The sequence below is a fragment of the Oncorhynchus gorbuscha genome, linkage group LG18 (genome assembly GCF_021184085.1).
Source record: "Oncorhynchus gorbuscha isolate QuinsamMale2020 ecotype Even-year linkage group LG18, OgorEven_v1.0, whole genome shotgun sequence".
NCBI classification, from domain to species: domain Eukaryota; kingdom Metazoa; phylum Chordata; class Actinopteri; order Salmoniformes; family Salmonidae; genus Oncorhynchus; species Oncorhynchus gorbuscha.
In genome coordinates this window covers 27,994,880-28,017,848 of record NC_060190.1, presented here as the reverse complement: position 1 = coordinate 28,017,848, position 22,969 = coordinate 27,994,880, and positions in this window count along the sequence as shown.

Here is a 22,969-nt window from a genome sequence, read left to right as displayed (position 1 = left end):
GAGGGAGACTGGGTAACATTGTCTACAGAACCTGTCTTTGAAATGCAGTGACGAAATTGGGAGGGTTGACTGAGTCTACAAATTCTAAAAGGCTGATGGTGACTGGTTAACTACAGGGAAGCAAGAGTCGCCTGCGCGATGCGGAGCCAGTGTGGCTGTCTGCCCACACTCATCGCTTGCTCCCCCGCAGCTCACCAGCTGATGTAGGCTGTGTGTGCCGGGTGTGGCACGTCCTTCCCACTGCTTAACAGAGCTGTCCTGCACATCTGTGCTGCTAATATTAATTGTGCGTATCACCAAAAAAACTGTCCATGGAATTTCATTAGTGAAAACTAATGTATTTAAAAGTAGAGCATGATATGAAGATGCTCATCCTTCATGTTGAGTTGGCTATGAAGGAGGAGAGAAACACTACCTCTGCTAGTGAGCTTGGTTGTATCGTTGTTGCTCAGGTCCTATTGCATGAAAACAGGGGGTGAACAAGAAGTTGGTCTGTGCATACCCACTGTCACCAAGTATGATTCCACTATGTTGTCCTCCTCCAACCTGAGCATACAAAGCGGATTTTTGGAAAATCCTTGAGGCAGGAGTTCCACCTTTACAATGTGCAACAATGTTGAAGAACTGCAAATTGGGAGTGCACACACTTTGTACATTTATTGAGAACCAGTTTTTAAGTTTTTAAGATTCCTGTGCTCCTCAGCATTTGCTGTAAAGGGACACTTGATGAGGACATGACATCCATCTATGCAATCAATGACTCTCGAGAAGTTCCCATATTCATATAACTCTACCTTGTAGTTGGTTTGGGCAGCAGCATCAGGGAACTTGATGTAAATGTACTTCAGTTCACATATAGCATTGCAAACATAGTTACTATTTATTCTGCATACAGTCCATTCACTTACACCACACAAATCTCATTTTTTACGAGGGAATGTTCCAGATTCCAAAAATCTCAAGGTGACCAGTACGGTCACCTTCCCCAAAGAGAGTCAGATGAAAGCCTTGGCTCAAACAAACAAATGTCAGCTGTGTTTTCTTTGTACGTACAGAAACGGCCTCTGGCCAGGTTTAATTTAAGTCTTCAGTTAGATCTAGGTTAACTCTAATCGTTCTTCTGGAAATCAGACTTTTAAAATCAGACTTTTAAAATCTAGACTACGGCAAGTCTGACACTATTTTAAACCAGAAGGAGGCTAGTATCAGCTACATTTATGCCTTTACTTGACTATGGGGATATTTTATATATGAATGCTTCCACTCAGTGTTTGAGATCAATTGACGCCCTTCACCATGGCACTTTGAGATTTATTTTAAACTGCAAAACCCTTACGCACCACTGCACTTTGTATACCAGGGTTGGCTAGCCTTCTCTAGTCACTCGTAGGCTCAGGCACTGGTATACTTTAAATTACAAAGCCATTTTTGGTTTACTACCTTTTTAATCTGGCATTTCTATTGTTCAGAAATGTGGTGGGTACTCTCTTCGTTCGCTGGACTTTATCCTGCTAACTGTTCCAAATGTCCGAACTGAATTTGGTAAAAGGGCTTTTATGTACTCTGCGCCATCGTCTTGGAACGTCTTACAAAATACTTTTAAACTGGAAGAACTTGTCCCGATTGGTATTTTTAAATCACTGATGAATGATCTTGAGACTGATTCCCTGACCTGTCAATGTTTTTAATTAGCTGATTTTGATTTTGTTATACTCTTGTGAATTTTACGGTTTTTACTAGCATACTTTTAGTTTTTCATGTTGTTTGTCTTTCATTTTTGTAATGACTTGGTGCTGCCTATCTTGGCCAGGACACTCTTGAAAAGGAGATTTTAAATCTCAATGAGCCCTTCCTGGTTAAATAAAGGTTCAACAAAAAATGAAAAACATGTCTAAGAAATGCAATTTCAGGCAGTCCGGTTTAAAAGTGAAATTGAGTCTAGGATTAGGCTTAATATGTGTCCAAGAAACTGCCCCTATACAGAAAATAGTAGTGGATGAATTGATGATTGATTGACAGTATGTTTGAGGCGGCAGAGCCCACAGTGGATTAGCACTTCCATTTTTATTTTGCTTAATCCAGGCAAAAATGACATTGTCTGTCAGTTATAGATGGTTTACAGTTTTGGTTCCAATACAATCCAATTTTAAAGACATGTAAAAGTGTAGTTCCACTTCTATTTTAAATGGATTGAATGTGGAATGTTCAGTGCAAGAAAAGTTAACATTAAGCTCTGTGGTTGCAGACATTCAATGAAGGTTTACCAAAGTTTACCAGAATACCAATAACTGTTTATTTTTATCTCTTTAATAGGCTTGTCAATAGCAGCAGAAAGACAGTCACAAACAACAATTAATAAGTAGTACAGAATTTTTTTGGAAAATCAGGTGAAGTGAATCACGTTATGATTTCTAAATACTCCAACATTTCATGTAGACTACAGTCTTTGTCATTTCATCCACAAATGGTGGGCAAAAATGGTGGTGCTGAGGCACAGCTCCGCAATTCATCCAGTTATAAAAATGATCTCACTGACAAGACACATTATTTATCTAAATGTCCAGCGCTTATATTTAGCCTCACAATGAAGTGTTTTATCAGTTTATTGTCAGGACAACCATAAACAGTTGCATTTAAGAGTGTTATTGTCAAATGTCAAAGGTCTACCAAAGCGAAAACGTAATAAAATAAAAAATGTTATTTGACTGCTGTAAGTACATAAATTGTTTGCTCAATGGGAAATTAATATAAAACCTAACAACTGTTTGGAGTTTGTGACAGCAACTGTGAGCTCATTATAGTATTATAGACACTATGTCCTTGGATTTCCTTTGTAGAAGAACCCTTAACCTTCTATTTCCAAATGTTATTTTTACCTCCTTTTGCTCCCCAATTTCGTGATTTCCAATTGCGATCCAATTACAATATTTTCTCATTGCTGCAACTCCCCAACGGGCTTGGTTGAGGTGAAGGTCGAGTCATCCGTCCTCCGAAACATGACCCGCCAAAACGCGCTTCTTAAAACCCGCCTGCTTAACCCGGAAGCCAGACGCTCCAATGTGTCAGAAGAAACACCGTTCAACTGACGACCGGAAGTCAGCCTGCAGTTGTCCGGCCCACCACAAGGAGTCACTGGAGTGCGGTGAGCCTATTAAAGCCCCACCGGATAATGCTGGGCCAATTATGTGCCACCCTATGCAACTCCCGGTCACCTTCTAATGACTCTTGTGTAGCTTGTGAGCGTCATAGAGAAAAACATGTTTGTGAGTCTCTTCTTTTCATAGATAGTTTGAGCTGCAAACTATCAAAAACTATTTGGACTCAGTAAAAAAAGACCCGGCCCCGGGCATGTCATGCCAAATAATGTCCACTAGAGAAAACGTCCCCCTCCCCCCCTGCATCACAATGAGATTTGATAAGCTATTAGCGTCTGTTGCCATATCAACGGTGTGATGAGATAATGCCTCAAATCCTGGGTATGTAAACGAAGCTGATTTCTGCAACAATTTCACTGCTTAAATGAGTTTTGCTTAGTTAAAAAGTGAAAACATTACTTTGAACTACCTTTGGGTACATTGTTAACATTTCAACAACATGAAATCAAGGTCTTAAACATTGCTACCTTTTGGAAATAGCAAAGAAAATGTCTAATCTGCTCGACACATTAAAGATACTTACCTTACAAATCACAAAGTCAGCTAATTTCCACTCCTCCGTTTTATTCACACACAGGCTGGTGTTGCTGGCATGTTTTTATTTTGAGGTTCCCACACCTGGTCTTGTCTACATTGAAATAATATGTTTTCAGTAGTTATGTTATGATTTTCTTTTGCATATCTTATTAGTACAACCTTGTGGTTGAATACATTACTGAGTTTATAAGGTACACCGATCTAGAAGCGGGTTGGACTCCCCTTTTCCGCCAGAACAGCCTGAACTGGTATCAAGGGACCTAACGTATGCCAGGAAAACATTCCCACACCATTACACCACCTCCACCAGCCTGTACTGTTGACACCACGCAGGATGGGACCATGGACTCCTGCTGCTTATTCCAAATTCTGACACGCATGACTAGACAGGAACTGGGAATTGTCAAACCAGGTAATGTTTTTCCACTCCTCAGTTGTCCAGTGTTGATGACCGCGTGCCCACTGGAGCCGCTTCTTCTTGTTTGTAGCTGATAGGAGTGGAACTCGGTGTGGTCGTTTGCTGCAATAGCCCATTCATGACAAGGACCAATGAGTTGTGCATTCCCGAGATGCCGTTTTGCGCCGTCATTTGCCTGTTTGTGGGCCACCTGTTACAGTAGCGTGCACGTTTTCCTCCCATCCTCCTTTGATCTCTCATCAATGAGCTGTTTTTGCCCATGAGGCCTGCACACTGACTAAATGTTTTTTTATTTGTCGCACCACTCTCTGTAAACCCTTGACACTGTTGTGCATGAAAAGCCCAGGAGGCCGTCCGTTTCGGAGATACTGGAACCGGCGCACCTGGCTGCCGCTTAGGTCACCCGTTTTGCCCGTTCTAACGTTCAATAGAACAAACAGTCACTGGATTCCCGTCTGTCTGCTTTATATAGCAAGCCACGTGATTCACTGTCTGTAGTAGCGAACCATTTTTGTGAATGGATGGTGTAACTAATAAACTGGCCACGGAGTGTATATGTGCCTATTTCAGGTCCTAGGATACAACAATAACAATGGACACCTTGTGAAACAGCTGGCAATATTTCAGATTTAAAATACTGAATATAAACTTTGATCTTTTTGTGCAGATTTTTTCTTACACTCACATGGCAATCATAGACTCAAACACTCAATTATGGTGTGTGGAATAGAGAGGAGTAGGGTGCTGTGTGGTTGGGTGGGTGGTGCTGTGTGGGTGGTTCTGCCTGTCACTTGTTCTCAACAGGCAGCCAGTCTTGGTAGGAGGACTTGAAGAAGGAGACTATGAAGTCCAGGCACTGCTGCTCTCTTCGTTCTGAGTGTTTGCAGTGCTAGTGTTTTTAGTGCATCTGTGTACATAAGGTGAATGCACCAATTTGTAAGTCGCTCTGGATAAGAGCGTCTGCTAAATGACTTAAATGTAAATGAAAATGTAAATAAAGCAAGCCGGCTTTCTTAGCAGATAATGCCAATAAGAGTAGCTGTAGATTATATAATGAAAAGTTGGAGGGTGGTTGGTAATGGGGGACATCAGGTGGATCTGCATCTGGGTGTTAGGCTGAACCCCTAGCTCCTGGAGAATAGGAGCAGAGTTAAAGGGGAAGAGACAGAGATGCAAACACACAGGTTACAGGTAGATCAAGTATGTAAAAATACAGTTATTGATTGATTTAATTTAAACAGTCTTTAATTAGCCATGCAATCATTTTAATGGCATAGAAAAAAAAGAAAGGATACCACATAAAGAGTTAGGAAAACTAAAAGTAGCTTCAGGTCATTTTGTGTGCAAATAGTTATTATCTGAGATTTTAATATTTACCTTAATTTAATAGATGGTGACCCCAGCTAGGAGATAAAGAGCAGCAAGGTTTCCCAGGTCTCGCCATTCTTTGGTCCTTCTTCCAAACCAAGTCATTCGCCCGGATGTCATAGCTCTTGGTCTTGATTCTTCTCCGGTAGCTTCTCCTGTTTCTCCTGGACCGTGTCGACATTCAGTCTCACCTCGATTGATAGAAATAAATGCAATACATTTCATATGATTAAAAAGACATCTTACATTTCTCTTGCAGGGCCAGAAAATACATTAACAGCAGACAATCAATTTTACATCGTCAAAAACCTCTGAATTATTTACAGAAAATTGAAAATTGCGACGACATAAAAGCAGGCCTTTCTTGCAGAGAATTTTAGAACTTGGACTCTGTCTCGTTGGCCTAACGTTATATCCTAATTTGACTTTGGTGCAGGTCATGTTGTTCTTCACATTACCATCTCTGGTAAACACACACTATATCAAATCAAATCTATGTTTATTTGTCACATGCACAGGATACAGACAGTGTAAACAGTACAGTGAAATGGCTACTTGCATCGTGCAGGGATGCAAACTAGTCACCTTTTGACGAAATTTGCCATTTTGAATCCAAAATAGGTGACCAACGTGATTCATGTTGATCCGATAATACGAGACTGAAGAAAGAAGATAATCAACTTACTAGTTACAGCATCAGCTCGCGTTCTGGAAAGGTAGCTTGCCAGTTACAGCAGCGCGTCCCCTGAACGATATTGAAGAGGTAACATTAGGTGAGAAGCCTGACCGCAGAGACGGGGGTGAGAAGGTGATGAAGCGTACTTCATGAGCTGTAACCGAAAAACTACTGCCATTTTGAAAGTTTGAGGTGAGGGAGAAAGTGTGGTGGAACAAGTATTAGCATTGTTAAGTATCTTGTTAGTTGGATCGAATTCTTCATTAGCTAGCCAGAGAAATGCTGAGCAACATTAGCCAACTTATCTGATCAAATAATTGAGTTTATGGTGTGAAGATTTGCTTGCTAATAAAGTCAGACAGCTAGCTAACGTTACAACATCAGATGAGCTAACATTAGTAACTTAACCAATTCGCTATAGTATTAACTGGTATACGACTCCTTGCCGTTCAAGTTATAACACATTAGTTGCTTACTGGACCATGGCAATCTGTGGGAAATAGTAACTAGCTAACGAACTAACCACTATCTGTTAACTAATGTTTTCCCTCTGCAGTATGTGATTAATTTTCAGAATGAGAGAATTAGGTGTAAATGAGGCATTGCTTGTTCAACAAGTGGATTCAGGGATCAAGTGTAGCTGGAGCTGGGCCTGGCTAAAGCTGGACGCCACTATAGAAGTGAAAGGAACATCACACACTTTCCCTCTTTCTCACTTTTGCTGGCACATTGTAGAACAGATGTCCACAGGCAGAAAGTGTACAATGTAATAATGTGCAGTGTAGCCCAAAACTATTGCTTTTTTTTGTGTTGAACTTGACAGTAACACTGTGTGTGTGTGTGTGTGTGTGTGTGTGTGTGTGTGTGTGTGTGTGTGTGTGTGTGTGTGTGTGTGTGTGTGTGTGTGTGTGTGTGTGTGTGTGTGTGTGTGTGTGTGAGAGAGAGGGATTATAATTTTTTTACTCAGTAAAATGTTATTTTTGCATATGTAGCCTTGTGCGCTTGATTGTTGTCTATAGTCGCCTCTATAATAGAGCAAAAATACAATTCCTGTATGTTTCTACTTTAAGATGTTTTTTTCCAAAGTGCAATATTTGTGTGCGGTCACAAGCGTTCTATTATAAAGGCTGTCATGGCTAACTTTAATATTAGTGGACTGTTTTTTTCCTCAAGACTTGAGTGTCATTTGCAGTCTAGTCTAGCAAGTCTAGGTAACAAATAACATTGGATTGCTTTCTTTAATTTTTTTGCTGTGAGTTAGGTTCACATTAACCACTTTTTTATTTATTTTACACACCGACTGATCATGTGAATCATATTCTTTGTTGTTTAATTAGTTAAAACCCGCATTTCCCCCTTGCAGGGATTTTTTGCATGTTTCAGTGCAAAAATAAGAAAGTGTCACGTTTTTGGGCCCTCACCGGTTTGCTGATAGTGAAGGCTTGTTTAGACATGTACCTAGCTAGCTAAACAATGAACCATAATCTCAACTCATAGCGTTACTACCCTGCATGAATCTACAGGTAGCTAAAGCTAACCAACTAGGTTCAATGTTTACTAGCTAGCTAACATTAGGCTACAACTAGCAATGCAAATGGCTCTGAGATACAAATAATATTACTTACTATACAGATCATACACATAACGTTAGCTAGAGAGCCAGCTGGCCAGCTAACGTTAGCTAGCTAACAATACTCTTCAACTTGCAATGAAAATGAAATTCAAATGTATAATATCTGAAAATATAGCTAGCTAGACTCTCTTAACTGTATACATTTATGAACGCTTCTCCCTCTCTGTCACGGATGTCATGGTTGCCCTTAGTATGAAGATCCTGGGAGACGTGTTTTATACAGCCTTCAGTGTGTTCTCTTCGACTCCCTCCTCATATTTACAATCAAACCCCTATATTTTCTCCATCTCATTAACTATTATACTCTGCTTCCACCGGGCATTCCACTGATTTCAAAACTCAGTCCTCCAGAAAGTGAAGAGCATTAGCAACACTTTTGCAGTTCTTTGTGATATCTTTCAAACAAGCTGCGTTGGAAAGGATTACCTACACATACTGAGCAGCTCATGTTGTTATAGACAGACATGTGCTACATGGCATACCAATCCAAACTCATCCCTCGGCATGTCAGTGGGTAGGTTCCTGTCTGTTTCTGTGGCTAAACCAACTATACTCGTAATTTAACAATTGTATTCGTATTTACAGATGGCATACAAGTTTGTTAGTAAGGCACGTGACAGTTCACATGTTCCAGAAGGCATTTCTGCCCAAAAATAAATGTTTATTAAAAAAAATGTTTAAGTTCAAATTCTAGACCACCAAGTTAGAACAGAAGGCGAAATTAAGAGGGGTAAATATACCAAATTGTTAGGGTGAGCCACATGGGCTACTAACATCTTACTACATGATATACACTTAGTATTACCTTCTTAGCTACAGTACAAATACAGTTGAAGTCAGAAGTGTACATACACCTTAGCCAAAAATATTTAAACTCAGTTTTTCACAATTCCTGACATTGAATCAGAGTAAAAATTCCCTGTCAAAGGTCAGTTAGGAACCCCACTTTATTTTAAGAATGTGAAATGTCAGAATAATAGTAGAGATTATGATTTATTTCAGCTTTTATTTCAGTTGGACAAGTTTACATACACTCAATTAGTATTTGGTAGCATTGCCATTAAATTGTTTAACTTGGGTCAAATGTTGCGGGTAGCCTTCCACAAGCTCCCCACAATAAGTTGGGTGAATTTTGGCCCATTCCTCCAGACATAGCTGGTGTAACGGAGTCAGGTTTGTAGGCCTTCTTGCTCGCAGATGCTTTTTCAGTTCTGCCCACAAATTTTATATAGGATAATGGCCACTCCAATACCTTGCCTTTGTTGTCCTTAAGCCATTTTGTCACAACTTTGGAAGTATGCATGGGGTCATTGTCCATTTGGAAGACCCATTGGTGACCAAGCTTTAACTTCCTGACTGATGTCTTGAGATGTTGCTTCAATATATCCACATTATTTTCCTGCCTCATGATGCCATATATTTTTGAAGTGCACCAGTCCCTCCTGCAGCAAAGCACCCCCACAATATGAGGCTGCCACCCCCGTGCTTCACGGTTGGGATGGTGGTTTTTGGCTTGCAAGCCTCCCTTTTTACTACAAACATAACAATGGTCATTATGGCCAAACAGTTTTATTTTTGTTTCATCAGACCAGAGGACATTTCTCCAAAAAGTACAATCTTTGCCCCCATGTGCAGTTGCAAACCGTAGTCTGGCTTTTTTATGGCGGTTTTAGAGCAGTGGCTTCTTCCTTGCTGAGCGGCCTTTCAGGTTATGTCGATATAGGACTCGTTTTACTGTGGATATAGATACTTTTGTACCTGTTTTCTCCACCATCTTCACAAGGGCCTTTGCTGTTGTTCTGGGATTGATTTGCACTTTTCACACAAAAGTATGTTCATCTCTAGGATACAGACCGCGTCTCCTTCCTGAATGGTATGATGGCTGTGTGGTCCCATTGTGTTTATACTTGTGTACTATTGTTTGTACAGATGAACGTGGTACATACAGGCATTTGGAAATTGCTCCCAATGATGAACCAGACTTGTGGAGGTCTGCAATTTTTTTCCTGAGGTCTTGGCTGATTTCTTTTGATTTTCCCATGATGTCAAGCAAAGAGGCACAGAGTTTGAAGGTAGGCCTTGAAATACATCCACAGGTACACCTCCAAATGACTCAAATGATGTCAATTAGCCTATCGGAAGCTTCTAAAGCCATGCCATCATTTTCTGGAACTTTCCAAGCTGTTTAAAGGCACAGTCAACTTAGCGTATGTAAACTTCTGACCAACTGGAATTGTGATACAGGGAATTATAAGTGAAATAATCTGTCTGTAAACAATTGTTTGAAAAATGACTTGTGTCATGCACAAAGTAGATGTCCGAACCGACTTGCCAAAACTATAGTTTGTTAACAAGAAATTGGTGGAGTGGTTGAAAAACAAGTTTTAATGACTCCAACCTAAATGTATGTAAACTTCCGACTTCAACTGTAGCTTCGTGGCATATTACATAATTTATGCAGTATGTGGTAGCAGAATCAGAATTAGTTAGTTAACATTGATAAATAAGATGTTTTATTTACATAATAATGCTTATGTGGGAAAAGTTACTTGGGCCCCAGAGAGGGGAGAGGTCAGGCTTGTCTTCTTATGGGAATGTGTCTGTAACTATTACATGTCCCCTCTGAGGTTGCCCTTATCTTGATTTAGTATATGGCCTAGGAGGCTCACTGTCTTTTCTGATCTTGTCCAGTGGCGGGTATATTTAAGATATGAGTATCTAGAATTGACTATTGATATATGCCGTTGGATGAGGTAATGTTTTGGTCCTAAGTGGTACCAAGAACGAGATAAGAACTTTGTTTAGGAGACCAAACTAAACAATAATTTATAGCTAATGCTATCTAGCTATGGGATACTCCTCCTCAAGTAAATATTCCTTTGTGTAATGTTCCTAAGATCTGTTATTCGTCATGTGAGTTGAGATGGGTGTGTCTTGGCTATAAATTATACTAAGAACTGTTTTGTGAGCACTCTCAGTGAATTCATTTATAGACACTGAATTGATCTGAGAGTCACAGAGCTATGGTGAAGCTCATATAATTAAAGATGGACTTTATGATAACTCTGACTTGTGTTTGCTCTCTCATGATTTGGTAATACATGAAATTTCCACGACAAGTAGCATACAATACATTTTTGGAATCACCTTTTTGTGCTGTGCTCACTTGAACAGGAAGGTGATGCGGTGGTACTTCGTGGGCAAATTGTGTCAATGTCTGGCATTGTCTGGATTTATGGTGCTTTCAAAACAACTGGGAACTAAAAACAAGGTCCAATCACAATGACGTCATTGATATTCAGGTCAAAACTCTAGAAGGAGGCCGGATTTACAATTCCAATTTGTATGACCATTCAAAACTTATTTTCCCAGTCTGAGCTTGTTTATTCCCAACTTCCCAGTTGTTTTGAACTCACTGAAGTCAGGTTTTTGCAGTGCCGAGTTAACATTGTTTTGAGAGTGGCACAAATCATGCTTCATTGACAGCATGGCCAACGTTGGAAAAGAGCCCCTTATTCCCAGATTTGGAACCACACAGGCCACATTTGCAATTTCCAACTTGTTGTGTAATGTCCAATGGTCGGTGAGCACCGATACGTTTTCTCTATAATTTCTCTTCATATGACAATGATTAAAAAGGATTTGCCAGTAGATTGTCGACTTGATTCATAATGATGACTGCTAGCTACGATTTTGGAAGTATGATTTCGACATGATCAGTCCAATCTAAACTACTGTACATATAACGTGATTTGGCGTCATTTTATCTATGGCCAATGACCTTGAGCCTTCTTGGATCGGCATTTCTAATGTAACTCTATGGCAGCACCCAAGGGGCTAGAATTTTCAAGGTCTAACCTTAGACTTGGCTGTGAGGTAGTGTCCCCGTGACTGACAGAACACTGAGTCAATCACGGCGCAACGCTCCGTATTTTCTGCTGGTTTTCCACCACAGAAAGCACTGAGCTAGGCCGATACACCTGTATTTTGGATCTGCCTTACTTAAGAAAACAAAAAAGAGACCATGTCCATATGAGGCTTTATTAACTCAATGATATATATTTTTTCTTTGTACATTGTTTGCAAACTGATATGTGTTAATGCCAAAATATCATTGCGTTTTTCAAAATAATGTGGGGCTCAAAAAGGGTGGGGCTCACCTACCCTGAATCACAGGTCACCACTGGACGTGCGACATATATACGTAGTTCCCTGAGTCGATGTGGAGCTGCTGACAGATGCAGGCTTGTATCAGGTGGAATGGCGCACTTATAACTCAAGTCCGTAAAACCACGAGAGGGCGTGCAGGGCCGTGTGCAAACGGTGGTTGCCTAAAACACGTGCCGATCAACAGTGGGCTTTTCCACAGTATGAATGTCTTTAAATCTTCAAGGTCCTTGATCTCTTGAGAACCACACCAACGATCAAATAGACATGCTTTTCCCCTTGTGAATTCAACATTACTTTGCAATCTTTTTTTTCGTAATTTAGGGAATTGTTGTCTGTATGCCTCGGGGACACCGAAGGATAGCAGCGTACACTTTCTGAACTTTTCCCTTAAGAACACTTTGGAGGAGCAGTGACCAGGTATCGCACAGCCATTTTAGGAATGTTGCAATCCGCTCCAACAGATTAAAATCTATGTGCGCCTCCTTTTCGTTGAAAGGCGGTACAAGCTGGCTGCTCTAACCAATATTGAATTCTGTCGAGGTTGCATGATGGTTTTGGAGTGCTTCCAAATCTCTTAATCAAAAGGCATGCTCACGTTTTTGTTCTTGTTTGGCTGGTCGCTCTTTCTGTCTTTCCCCGTGCTCCAACTCTAATTTCTGGTTCTCCAACTTTGATATTAGTTCTAACTCCCTCAGTTGCACATCTAAGGGAGCAACCTTTTCACCCGTCTCTCTCATTGGGAGGATTTCCACCTCCACCAATACAGCAGCGAGCAACTCTTTGACCACTGCTTTTGACTGGGCAGTGGTTACATTGATGTCAGAATGCATGGTAATGACGATCAGGTTTGCCGTAAGACATTTACATTGTTTTGTGTTTTTGCAACTGAAAATTATAACATCTGAGTGGTTGTCAGTGAGGTAAACTGTACCACAAAAGTGTATTTTGAACACTAAAATACAGTATCAGGGCACAGTAGAGCTTCAGAGTAGGTGATTTATTTATGTACAATTTGGGGGGGGCTGTAGATCAGCTTTAATACTGCAGATAGATTGAGGCTTCCATCAATGTTTTTCTGCATAATTCCCAATCCCCACATATTATTATTTCACCCTAACCTCACTGAACTTCTGGAGAGAGTTTGCTGCACTGAAAGTAAAGGGGCTGAATAATTTTGCACGCCCAATTTTTCAGTTTTTGATTTGTTAAAAAAGTTTGAAATATCCAGTAAATGTCGTTCCACTTCATGATTGTGTCCCACTTGTTGTTGATTCTTCACAAAAAAATACAGTTTTATATCTTTATGTTTGAAGCCTGAAATGTGGCAAAAGGTCGCAAAGTTCAAGGGGGCCGAATACTTTCGCAAGGCACTGTATCTCAGATAGGGGGGAGTGAGGCCTTAGAGGGTTTTATAAATAAGCATCAACCAGTGGGTCTTGCCGACAGTTATACCGAGATTACCAGTTTACAGAGGAGTGCAGTGATGTGTCCTATAAGGAGCATTGGTGGCAAATCTGATGGCCGAATGGTAAAGAACATCTAGCCGCTCGAGAGCACCCTTACCTGTCGATCTATAAATTATGTCTCCGTAATCTAGCATGGGTAGGATGGTCATTTGAATCAGGGTTAGTTTGGCAGCTGGGGTGAAAGACTAGCAATTACAATAGAGGAAAACAAGTCTAGATTTAACTTTAGCCTGCAGCTTTGATTTGTGTTGAGAGAAGGACAGTATACTGTCTAGCCATAATCCCAAGTACTTGTATGAGGTGACTACCTCAAGCTCTAAACCCTCAGAGGTAGTAATCACACCTGTGGGGAGAGGGGCATTCTTCTTACCAAACCACATGACCTTTGTTTTGAGGGTGTTCAGAACAATGTTAAGGGTGGAGAAAGCTTGTTGTAGAGCATTTAACACAACATACAGGGAGGGGCCAGCTGAGTATAAGACAGGCAGTGGCTGAGACAGCAGATTCTGACTTTATACACTGCACTCTTTAAGAGAGGTAGTTAGCAAACCAGGCCAAAGACACCCCTGAGACACCAATACTCCTTAGCCGGCCCACAAATCAAATACATTTTATTTATATAGCCCTTCTTACATCAGCTGATATCTCAAAGCGCTGTACAGAAACCCAGCCTAAACCCCCAAACAGCAAGCAATTGTCACGGGCGTCCCCTCTTCATCTGAAGAAGAGAGGCGAGAGGGATCGGAGGACCAAAATGCGGCGTGGTATGTGTTCATGATGAATATTTAATAAAAGAAAGCACTGAACACAAACTATACAAAAACAATAAACAAATAATGACCGTGAAGTTATAAATGAGACCTGTGCTGACACAAGCAACTAACATAGACAATCACCCACAAACAAACAGTCAAACCCAGGCTACCTACGTATGATTCTCAATCAGAGACAACTAATGACACCTGCCTCTGATTGAGAACCATACTAAGCCGAAACATACAAATCCCAAAATCATAGGAAAACAAACATAGACTGCCCACCCCAATTCACGCCCTGACCATACTAAATAATGACAAAACAACGGAAATAAAGGTCAGAATGTGACAGCAATGCAGGTGTAGAAGCACGGTGGCTAGGAAAAACTCCCTAGAAAGGCCAAAACCTAGGAAGAAACCTAGAGGAACCAGGCTATGAGGGGTGGCCAGTCCTCTTGTGGCTGTGCCGGGTGGAGATTATAACAGAACATGGCCAAGATGTTCAAATGTTCATAAATGACCAGCATGGTCAATTAATAATAATCACAGTATTTGTCGAGGGTGCAGCAAGTCAGCACCTCAGGGGTAAATGTCAGTTGGCTTTTCATAGCCGATCATTAAGAGTATCTTTATGGGACAGGTAGCACGTCCGGTGAACAGGTCAGGGTTCCATAGCCGCAGGCAGAACAGTTGAAACTGTAGCAGCAGCACGGCCAGGTGGACTGGGGACAGCAAGGAGTCATCATGCCAGGTAGTCCTGAGGCATGGTCCTAGGGCTCAGGTCCTCCAAGAGAGAGAAAGAAAGAGAGAAAGAGAGAGAGAATTAGAGAGAGCATACTTAAATTCACACAGGACACCGGATAAGACAGGAGAAGTACTCCAGATAAAACAAACTGACCCTAGACCCCCGACACAAACTACTGCATCATAAATACTGGAGGCTGAGACGGGAGGGGTCAGGAGACACTGTGGCCCCATCCGATGATACCCCCGGACAGGGCCAAACAGGAAGGATATAACCCCACCCACTTTTCCAAAGCACAGCCCCCACACCACTAGATGGATATCTTCTACCACCAACTTACCATCCTGAGACGAGGCCGCGTATTACCCACAAGGATCTCCGCTACGGCACAACCCAAGGGGGGGGGGGCCAACCCAGACAGGAAGATCACATCAATGACTCAACCCACTTAAGTGACACACCCCCCTTTAGGGACGGCATGAAAGAGCACCAGTAAGCCAGTGACTCAGCCCCTGTAATAGGGTTCGAAGCAGAGAATCCCAGTGGAGAGAGGGGAACCGGCCAGGCAGAGACAACGAGGGTGGTTCGTTGCTCCAGAGCCTTCCCGTTCACGTTCACACTCCTGGGCCAGACTTCACTCAATCATATGGCCCACTGAAGAGATGAGTCTTCGGTAAAGAAGACTGAGAGGTTGAGACTGAGTCTACGTCTCTCACATGGGTAGGCAGACCATTCCATAAAAATGGAGCTCTATAGGAGAAAGTCCTGCCTCCAGCTGTTTGCTTAGAAATTCTAGGGACAATTAGGAGGCCGGCGTCTTGTGACCGTAGCATACGTGTAGGTATGTACGGCAGGACCAAATCAGAAAGATAAGTAGGAGCAAGCCCATGTAATGCTTTGTAGGTTGGCAGTTAAACCTTGAAATCAGCCCTTGCCTTAACAGGAAGCCAGTGTTGGGAGGCTAGCACTGGAGTAATATGATCAAATTTTTTGGTTCTAGTCAGAATTCTAGCAGCCGTATTTAGCACTAACTGAAGTTTATTTAGTGCTTTATCCAGGTAGCCGGAAAGTAAAGCATTGCAGTAGTCTAACCTAGAAGTAACAAAAGCATGGATACATTTTTCTGCTTCATCTTTGGACAGAAAGTTTCTGATTTTTGCATTGTTTACGTATAAGAAAAAAGCTGTCCTTGGAACAGTCTTGATATGTTCGTCAAAAGAGAGATTAGGGTCCAGAGTAACGCCTATGTCCTTCACAGTTTTATTTGAGACGACTGTACAACCATCAAGATTAATTGTCAGATTCAGCAGAAGATCTCTGTTTCTTGGGACCTAAAACAAGCATCTCTGTTTTGTCCGAGTTTAAAAGTAGAAAGTTTGCAGCCATCCACTTCCTTATGTCTGAAATACAGGCTTCTAGCGAGGGCAAAAGAATGGAATGGTCTACCATATCAAAATATTTGCCCAAGTCAATAAATATAGCAGCACAACCTTACTTGAAAGGGCAATGGTGACATCATTGAGGACCTTTAACGTTGCAGAGACATCCATAACCTGAGCGGAAACCAGATTGCACACCAGAGAGAATACTGTAGACATGACGAAATCCAGTCAGTTGATTATTGACAGGTTAAAAATGTTGGAGATAGGGGCAGCAACCTTAAAGAAGAAAGGGTCATCTGACCCAGATGGTTTCTTGGGGTCAAGTTTCAGGAGCTCCTTTAGCACCTCGGACTCAGTGACTGTCTGCCTGCAGGGAGAAACTTCGTAGCGGGGCAGGGGAAAAAGAGGGAGAAGCATCGGGGGTAGTAACATTAGAAGGGGTGGGAGATGAGGAAATGTTAGACGAGCAAGGAGGCATGGCTGAGTCAAATAGGAATCCTGACTTAATGAAGTGGTGATTAAAGAGCACAGCCATGTGCTTCTTGTCAGTAACAACCACATCATCAACATGAAGGGACATGGGTGAGTGAAAGGGGGTGGTGGGGGTACCTGTACCAGACAGGGGGAGACGACCAGGGCAGACGGTGAACAGATCGCCAGGTGGAATCCAAGCAGTAGCAGTAGTGCAGCAGGCAACAAGAATAGGTGTCACACCCACTTGGGAGAAGCTTTTATTTCTGGAGGCAGAATTCTTGTATAAAATGCAAGTGGATGGTCTCTGAACAGCAGGAGGGGGCTTCAATGCCTCAATTTGGGTGGGGTCAAAGGCTTCGACACCTCTCGCTTCAAACGCTAATTGAAGTTGTATCTCTTTGTCCTAGCAAGCTTGGTAGCCTTAGCATTCAGTCCTTATGAAGTAAAATATATCATTGTAATGTATTTCTCTTCTTCTGTAGCAGGTGGTAGTCGGACAGAAAGCTAGCTGGTGCAGATGGGAACAGGATGAAGAATTCGGTGCAGAACTCAACTGTGAACCATGACAGTGAAGATTAACATTAGAGCTGTTTATTACTGTGAAAAGTATGGAATTAGCTAGGGAAACTGACAGATCAATAACATTATATTAACATAGTTACTAATACAACTCACATTGCACTGAAAAAAACATTAGAATATCAATCTTCAATCCTTTGGTCGATGGTTTCATCATTTGTTTCAGCTCTAGTTTGATTGAGGCAAAAGTAATAGCTAATGTAAGCCAACGTTTGGCCAGCTCTCTCTAACGGTACCTCAACTGGCGAAACGTGCCCAAACATGTCCATACAAACAACTGTTAGTAATAATATCTCATATCGCAATCTGACAGATAAGAGGCTAGAGCTGACCTGGCAGTGATAGTTACTCACTAGCGTAGCTTATTCATTCACCGCAGTCGAGAGGGGATGAAACATTAGCTAACATTACATGTCAGTTACAATACTAGCTCAGCACAGTGAATAAACACTAATATATATTTGTTCACCTGTTAAGTTAAACAGCAGTTACCTTGCCAGCTACATCAGTCAAGTAAAGAGTAGCCAGTTTCTGTTCCTTTCACAACTCGGTGAAAGAGCACAACGCGCACACTAAACTAAGCTTTGTCTTCACACAGCCTGTCAGCCTGTCAGCCTGCCCTGTTGTGTCCTCATTGTCCTAAATTCAGTTGGATAAACACTCCAAACAGCCTACTTGACTGCTCAGAGGCACCTGCATGGTCCTAAAACACACCAACCCCAGTGAAAGTTGCGCCCCTGACTATGCTCATGGGAAACAATATCCCAGACAAGCCCCCAATTTGTTACACTCCCCAAAAAGAAACCAAAAATGTTTGTGCTCAAAAAGAAGGGTGAACTAACAAAGAGTCATTAACAACCAAAACAAAAAAAGGTGGGGTTTCTTTTCAAAGACACTTAAGGGGGTTTTCACTGAAAGTGGACTAGCAGCAAGAAACTGGGTCTGTAAAAGACCCCCACCATGAATGCCCACTAAATTTGCCCCAGAAAAGGCAAACCAAAATAAAAACCCTCACCAACTTATAATTTGGAATAAAAAAGTAAGTGGAGCAAACCAAAGGGGAAAAGATAAACGGCTATGTTTTTCACAAACTCAGTGGGGATCCACTAAAAAGCAGTCAAGCTCTTCCAACATCTCTCATTCCCACTGGAGCAATGGGCCAGCTGCTCTTAAATATCACCTGTGCCAGCATAGGTGAAACTAATGACTGACTAACGATGCGATAGGTGCAACACATCCTGACAAATAAGGAAGATTCCAATCACGGCAAGCCACACCCAAACAGAACCAACCTCGAAATTTAAAATGAAATCGAGCAAGACCCCAAGCCTATAACAAGTTGAGGCTCCGAGTTTCCAATACTGCCCAAATGTTATGACAGCCAAGTTTATCTTCAGAATATGCTAATTATAGTAATAGTCCGTCGGATAGCAGAACATGTGTTTCTATGTCAATAGTTTTGTTATATTTCAGTCTTCTGTGATGTATATAAAGTGTAATATTGGGATGCAAACTGAAAATTCAATACATTTCAACTCTATATCTGACATGGTACAGGTGCCTTATATTTTTAAGCCTATAACTATGTGTGTGAGGTACTTTGTTTCAAAGTAGATTTGTTTTTCTTCTTGGCTTCTTGGCTGGTAGTGGGTGGGAGTCAGACAGCTGGTGCAGGCGGCAGCAGGATGAAGAAACCGATCAGTGCAGATCTCTACTGTGCACCATGACAGTGAAGCCTGTAACATCAGCGCTGTTTATTACTGTGCCTGTGTGAAAAGCATGGACTTATCTAGGGAAACTGACAGATCAATAACATTATATTGACAGAGTTAGTAATACAACTCACATTGCACTAAAAAAACATCAGAATATAAATCTTCAATCGTTTGGCCGATAGTTTCATCATTTGATTCAGCTCTAGTTTGATTGAGGCAAAAGTAATAACCCACGGGAGTAAAAGGTTAATAACTAGGTTTCCATTTAATTTGCTAGATTTTCATGCAACTATTCAAAACCGGGTTTGACTTTGGATAGCCCATCTCCCTTAGTTAGGGACCGTCAATAAATTGTACATTTTCCCACCAGATATGTGTTTGACTTGTTGCGGATAAAAGGCTGTGCATGATTAGATTAGATTAGATTCAACTTTATTGTCATTGAACAAGTACAAGTACAGTACAACGAAACACAGTTAGCATCTGACCAGAAGTGCAAATAAAAGAGTGCAAAAAATGTACAAGTGAAACAGTTAAGTACAGTGTAAGTTATTAAGTGGGATCTATAAGTGTGCAATGACGTCAAATGGCAAGTCTAAATGTGCAATGAAGGCAAATTTAAAGTGCAAGGAGGTATGCACCTGAAATGCAGGGATAGCAGTAATGAGGTTACCGAGGTAGACATGTACATTTACAACTGAATTATGTCCTTAATCAGATTGCAAAGCAATGTCAAAGTCCAGTAGTACCGTGAAGATGGCAAAGAGAGTAGTGCAACAAGGTCCCTGATAGGTAGTACTAAACGGTGGGCGGGTGGATATGGCAAGTACCGTGTAACAGAGTTCAGCAGGGTTACAGTAGCTGGAAATAAACTGTTTTTGAGCCTGCTAGTGTGGGAATGTATAGACCTGTATCGCCTGCCTGATGGTAGGAGGGCAAACAGTTTGTGGCATGAATGTGAAGGGTCCCTGATGATGCCGCGCGCCCTACGCAGACACCGCTTGTGATGAAAGTCGCAAGCGGTGAGTTCTATGATGTAGTTCTACGATGGCAGGGAGCTGGGCACCAGTGATGTGCTGGCCGGTTTTCACCACCTGTTGCAGGGCCTTCCGGTTGGCCATGGAGCATCCACCAAGCCACACTGTGGTTCGGTTAGTCAGAATGCTCTCGACCGTGCAGCGGTAAAAGTTCACCAGGATCTTGGGAGATAGGCGGAGGTTGAGGCGTTGAGGGTCCAGGAGAGGTCCTCGGAGATTTAGACACCCAGGAATTTGAAGCTGGGCACATGCTCCAACTCAGTGCCATCAATGAGAACTGGAGCGTGGCTGTAGCTTTCAGACGTCCTGTAATCCACAATGAGCTCCTTGGTTTTCTTTGTATTGAGGGCCAGGTTGTTGTCAACGCACCATGCAGCCATGTGCTTGACCTCCTCCCTGTAGGATGATTCGTCATTGTCACTGATCAGGCCTACCACCGTGGTGTCGTCTGCGAACTTGAAGATGATGTTGGAACCGTGTACATGAACGCAGTCGTGGGTGAAGAGGGAGTACAGGAGGGGGCTCAGCACGCAGCCCTGTGGCACACCGTTGTTCAGGTTCAGGGTTGAGGAGGTGAAGTTGTCTAACCTGACAGACTGGGGTCTGTTGGTTAGGAATTCCAAAGTCCAGTTACAGAGAGAGGGGCTGATCCCTAGGTCACCTCGTCCAGCTGCCCAGTACATGCTCTGAACACATGACCGGGGACGCCATCAGGACCAGCAGCCTTGCGTGCATTCACTCTGCTCAGTGCAGACAACACATCTGCGATGGATAGTCTGAGGGGGAGGTCGTCTGGGGGGAGCTCAGCTTTGATGGCTGGATCTTTGTTGTCCCTGTCGAAGCGAGCATAGAACCTGTTTAACTCGTCTGTGATGGAGACCTAGCTGGCTGTGGGGGTAGGTTTTTTAGGCCTGTAGTCTGTGATGGCTTGGATGCCCTGCCACATGTGTTGAGGGTCGGAGTTGTTTTTGAAGTGCTCCTCAATCCGCAGTTTGTGGTCATGTTCAGCTATCTTGATTCCCTTTTTAGGTTGGCCATGGATGATCTGTAGGCTTCTGCATCGCCGGATCTGAAAGCAGCATCGCGTACCTTTAGCAGTAGTCGGACCTCTCTGTTCATCCAAGGCTTCTGGCTGGGGTAGGTCTTTATTAGTTTATGGCTGGTGACATTTTTGATGCAGATGTAGTCCAGAATGGAAGAAGCATATGTTTCAATGTCCGTATGGGAGTCAAAGCGTGGCCTGAGTGGCAAACAATCTCCAGTCTGTGTGTTGAAACTGGTGCTGTAGTAATGAGTCTGACCCCTCTGACCACACTTTGACTGTCCTCACTGATGGTTTCATGCGTTTAATGAGGGGTAAATACTTGGGGAGTAGGAGCAGTGAAAGGTGATCAGACTGTCCCATGTGGGGGAGGGGAATGGCTTTGTAAGTCTCAGGAAAGTTTGTATACATGTGGTCTAGTGTACTGTCTCCTCTAGTGGGACAGGAGACATTTTGGTGGAATTTGGGAAAAACAGTTTTCAGATTTGAGTGGTTAAAATCCCCGTATACAATTAAAGCACTATCAGGATGTGCAGTTTGCTGTTTGCTAATAGCGACCTGCAGTTCTTTCATTGCTAGTTTAGCATTAACATCCGGAGGTACATAGGCTGCAGTAACAACAATGGATGTAAGCTCCCAAGGCAAGTAGAAAGGCCTGCACCTAATCATCAGGTTCTCCAGATTGGTTGAGCAGTGACTCCCGATTATGTTACTGTCTGTACACCATGCTTTGTTTACATAAATGCACAGACTACCTCCTCTGGTCTTACCAGAGTCTTCTGCAGTACGATCAGCCCTGAAGACATTGCACGCCAATAGTTTTGTCGGATGAGCCGTTGTTTAGCCACGTTTCCGTGAAAATCATGACGCCGCAATCCATAATCCTTTTTCGTGAGATGATTCTTAGTCGCATTTCGTCCATTTTGTTCCCCAATGACCGGACGTTAGTGATGAAAAGGCTATGTAGTGAAACCAAATGTGTGGTTAGCTTTTGCCTTGCCCGGAGGCCACACCGCTTCCCTCGCCTTTGTTTACAATCTCGACGCCGCCTCTGGGCACTTCCTCTCAGCGATGTTTCAGTCTCCCCCGCATCTTCCCGATCTCCAGTGGAAGTTGTAAGTTGTCAAGATCTCTCTTTGTGCATTGTGTTCCAATATCCAGTAGTTCTTGTCAGCTATATAGAGTGTGCGTCAGGCTGAGTAAACTAAGAACTAAGTAAATTACTGCTAATTCGCTAAATTTGGGTAGACGCCAAGTCTTGCGTTGTACACGCTTGTACACGTGTTGTACACGCGTCGCCATTTGAGTACGTAGTGCACATAAAAATAACTTTTGTCATAAGATTCCCATGGGTTTCCATTGCATTTTCAACTCTACTGATGGATTTGTCAGACAAAAATAGTTTTTTTGTTTAATATGTTGCGTCATATATAGAATGTGCACACTCTGGTCTTGGCATGTATGCTCATAGAGTACATGATTAAATATTACGGACAAAAGAGCAAGATGATTTTTATCTGTTAAATGGCAGCCATGCATCGATCATCATGTCACCAGAGTAAGACCCTCTGTACTTATTGGAAAGGAGCTCATCACCATGCATTTTCACCACCCTGTGAAATTCATCATAATTTATTTAATCTGTAGCCTAATAAACAACATACCAAACAACACTTGTGAGAATGCTATTCATCGACTACAGCTCAGCGTTCAACACCATAGTACCCTCAAAGCTCATCGCTAAGCTAAGGATCCTGGGACGAAACACCTCCCTCTGCAACTGGATCCTGGACTTACTGACGGGCCGCCCCCAGGTG